Below are 4,811 nucleotides of genomic sequence, written 5' to 3' on the forward strand. Positions count from 1 at the left end.
GTAAACAATGTGCTCCTGAATGGCCAATGAGTCAATGAAGAAATTAAGAAGCAATTGAAAAATTTCTTGAAAGAAATGATAATGCAAACACAACATAACAAAACCTATGAAATACAGCAAAAGTAGTACAAAGACAAGCTGTTCCTGCAAAGCCCTGCTCAAATAGCAAATTGACGAGCATAATAATGTTGTTGTTTTAAAAAACAGTATTATTGTATCTGTTTATCAACATGGAAAAGCTTTAAATAGATAATCTTAAACTAAAAAATAATTTTCTGAAGAATATATACATTATGATAGCATTAATATATAATACATTGGAAATAAAGCTTAAATAATTGTTGATTAATAAATTTAAAATATCAATATGCTTCAAAATGTTATATTTTTTATCAAGTAGGAGAGTTTAGAGCAGAAGTCAAGCTCTTATCACAAGATGATTTAGTTTATTGGGTAAATGCATTTATTAAGTACCTTTTAAAATTTATCAAAAACATATATAAATAGATGTTAAATATTTAAGGCCACTACAGAATAGATAGAGGTTGTTTAATAAGAAAACTTTTAAAGAGTAGGTGTTGGAAGAAACACAGAACAAGCAAAATGCATCAGTTTACTCAAATGCAGAAAATGCAAACCATTCAATAAATTATTACAGCAAGAATCCATGGTGATTAATAAATGAGGTTAGCCTCATACATACACATGCATTATACATATAGCAAGGATAATAAATGTAAGTTAAATATAACTCTTTAAAAATAAACAACACAAACTGGGTTAAATAATGCTTAAAAATTGTTATAAATGATAGAAAATGTTTAAGCCCTTCAATAAAAAGATGCACAAAAACTGAAAATACAGGAATAGAAGTAGACAAATTAGACAATTACTAATAACAAAAAAATTGAAGCAATATTAATATCAGATAAGAACAATTCAATGTATAAGTAATTCAATGGACTATCAGGAGGGGAAAAATAATTATTCAAGGACAAGTATTTAGCTTTATCTCCTTGGAAATACAACTTAATACAGCTTTGAAATTTATAGGAAAAGAGTGTTAGAACTATGAAAAGAGAGACTAAAGATGTAAATATGTTTTCTGGGTGATGTAGCTCAAAACTAATTGTTTTTGCATTTACGATAAAATAATTCAGATAGGGATTTCTTGAGTGATTTTTTATGTGATGAGATAGTCTCTTTGTAAATTTCTAGTCAACTGTCCCCTACTATCACCTGTTTTTACAGTTAAACTATAAAGATTTTAAGTCCTAACTGTGGAAATTGAATTGCCAGAACAATTAATTATGTTGAATGACTGAATCTACAAACATTTGTTTCACAGCAGTTGACTCTGTCTTAAGTAGACTTGAGGCATCAGTTATAAAAAAAAGTATAAAACATAAATATATATTAATTTTAAATGTAGTATTCATAAGCAACATAATGTAAACTATTTGTATTAAAACAAATGTATAAAATAAGAAAATAAAAAGGTTAAGTGTTCAATTGACAATTCCATATTTATTAATTAAAATCAGGTAAGAACCAACTATAACTATGATAAGCTTCAATAAATTATTTTATCACCTTTTTTTTTTACTTTCTGCATAATAATAGAGGGAAATTCTTGAGAAAAACAAACATCAATTTCAGGAACACTAAATAAATTAAGTAAATTATATCAAATGTAATTAACATGCATGATGATTTACTGTAATTTAACTCAAATAGAAAAATTATAAACTACCCAAGTCACAGATAAAATTAATTTTAACTGTATCTTTGGGGCGTAATTTTCCTAAGTAAAACTCAGTCCAATCATTAGAAAAGGAAATCCATGGAGAAAGCAGGAATTTTATACAGAACAAAAATTATAGTCTATGTTAAACTGGAGAAGTTACATAAATTGTCAATATTCTTCTGGCACTAAATGGTGCTAAAAGGATGCTTTGAAAATGAAATTTAAATTTAAAAAAGAAAAAACAGGCTTCTCTCTACCTATGGCATTTTACCATTTTCCATTTACAATGGATAATACCTGAAGAAGAGTTCTGAGGTGGCAGCATACTTGTACACCTGCTTTGGTAAAATTGCTTAAGTGCTAATTTGCTGACAATTTCACTGCAACAGCAGGTAGTTTATTTTTAACTGCATTTGGGGCTTTGAATGCTCATAGTGACACAGAATTCAGTGTGTGAGCCACTCCATGAGAAACTGTGTAAGATTAATACTTAAAACTGTTAACTACTTTCTGCAGTCACTGGGCCTTGTACATAAAATCATTGCTTTGTTAGGGTAAATACAGGTGTTTGTAAACTTGTGTTTTTAAATAATTGGATTTTTGAGAAAATATTTCAATTTAACAAATATTTACTGAGCATAACTTTTCTAGAGATTAAGCAAATCAAAGAAACATTGGGTATGATGATCATAGCAATTTCTGAAGACATAGTCCAATATGTATACACACACACACACACACACACACACACACACACACTCTATCTCTCTCTATATATATCCTCATGCTCTTATGCCAACCATTACCCTCACCCTCATACTAAACATTATCGAAAAATTCATAACCAAAAGAACCACAGATGCTGTCTTCTGTCTTTACATTACATCTTTTCTGTTTTGAGGTATAAATTTCTAATGTCAAGCATGAATTGAAATTACTAGCATTCACTTGAAAAACTGAACTTAAATCATCACAGAACAGGATGGTTCTGTAGATCTCTTTAGATATAAAAATGAAAAGTTATAGATTAAGAAAAGCTCTAGGATATAACTACATTTTAGTGTTCTTATAATTCTTGATTTCTCCTCTCTGGGACATTCAGAACTTTGACTTTGATAATTACTTAGCAGAGTCAAGATAGATACAACTCATATAACAACAATTTATGAAGCTACTTTGTTTCTGAAACAATTGTTAATAAATGTATATAATATATTTAACACTGGGCCTGAAAGAAAATGTCATAATATATATTCTGTCTTTTACATGTCTTCATTTTAAATCCCTTTTCCTTTTCCTATCATTTTTCCCTAACCATTGTACACAAATCTCGTAACTTGCATTTTGGGCACTTTGTTTCCCTTCTTTGATGTCATTAAAAATACTAAAAGTAAATTCACTTCAGAATACAGCAGAAAATTTGCATCACTTTTTTATTATTTTTTTAAACATCTCATGCCCTCAACTCTTGTATATTTTTCTTCTAAATTGTTTGAAATTTGTCTTCCATATTTTCTGGCTATACTTTTGACAATAATAAAATTTTATCTGCAAAGTTATTTCAAACTGTATTAAATGCACAGGTTGATTAGCTTCCTACAAAAATAATTACCTCGTACTTATTTTGCTGGGTTTAGTGAAATTTGAATTAACTTCAGAATTATACATATCCACAGGAGAAAATGTAGCAAATCCAGAAAAACTGAATAAAGAACATATATGATGTTTGGTATATATGATACCAGTTTGGTATATATGATAGCAGCTTTGCATGTGTGTGTGCATCCATTTAAAGCGCTACTTTATTGTGTTTTAAGTGTGTTTACATAATTCATAATATTTTAAATTCTGGTTCTAATGATAGATTTGTCTATAATAGTTAAAATGTTTTTGTAAAAATGCAGAAAAAACAGAAATGTATAAAATTGTAACCTCTTATTCAGATGGAAGAGCAAATTACATTTTACATATATATATATGTAAACACTATATATATATATATATATATATGTAAACACTATATATATATATATATATATGTATATATATAGTGTTGCATAAAATAGTGAGATCATTATTTTAATTGCCAAAGAGCATAAATGTAAATTACATATATGTGTGTATGTATGTAGGTATGTGCATATATATCCATACATATGTATAATCTATGTATTATATATTATAATTTTTAATTGCATTTTAGGTTTTGGGGTACATGTGAAAAACATGCAAGATTGTTGCATAGGTACACACGTGGCAGTGTGATTTGCTGCCTTCCTCCCCATCACCTATATCTGGCATTTCTCCCCATGCTATCTCTCCCCAACTCCCCATCCCCTGCTGTTCCTCCCCTATTTCCCCCCGACAGACCCCAATATATATTGAGTCACTGGAGCCATTTTTTGCTTTATTTCCATTTGCTTTTAAATTATTTTTCAATGAGAAAGGTTAATAAACTACCTAATGGCAATAAGTATTAGTCATTAAATCATTCTTGCTATATTCTTCCATATATTTCTCATCAAAGTTTTTTTTTCTGAAATGTATTTAAAAATCAATATATAGACTGTGACCTTAAATAGTAAACACAAGAATAAAAACGTGGAATATTTTTAAATTAGTTAAATTCAATATTTTCTTTTTTTCCTTTTCAGTTTTCCCTCAAACATTCTCCTTCTACAAAAGCAGGTATGACCTCAAGCTGTGCTCTTATTTGTAATGGTAAGTGTCATTTTGGTGGCCATGTGGCTGCACAGCATGAGGTAGCTATGATGAACCCTGATGAAAAACGACAGGTGCAAAATGAGAAAAGTTTGCACACAAAAAAGTTTGGCTTTATAAAGCCTTCAGGTTTACCATCATCAGAGAACCTTGATCTGCTGTGGTTTAAAACAAGGAAGGGAGTCCACCTGTTTTGCCTCAAGCAATAATTAAGATCAAACAAAATATGCTTTGAAACAGTAGGACATGACAAACGAGAGGGAAAGGGTTTTTCAGCAATGGCAATAGAAGTTACTTTCTCCAAAAAGAGTTGGGTTATTACCAAGTAAAGCACAGTGGTAAT

This window comes from Sapajus apella, unplaced genomic scaffold (genome assembly GCF_009761245.1).
Source record: "Sapajus apella isolate SASKATOON/1434 unplaced genomic scaffold, GSC_monkey_1.0 scaffold42, whole genome shotgun sequence".
In the NCBI taxonomy this organism is placed as follows: Eukaryota; Metazoa; Chordata; class Mammalia; order Primates; family Cebidae; genus Sapajus; species Sapajus apella.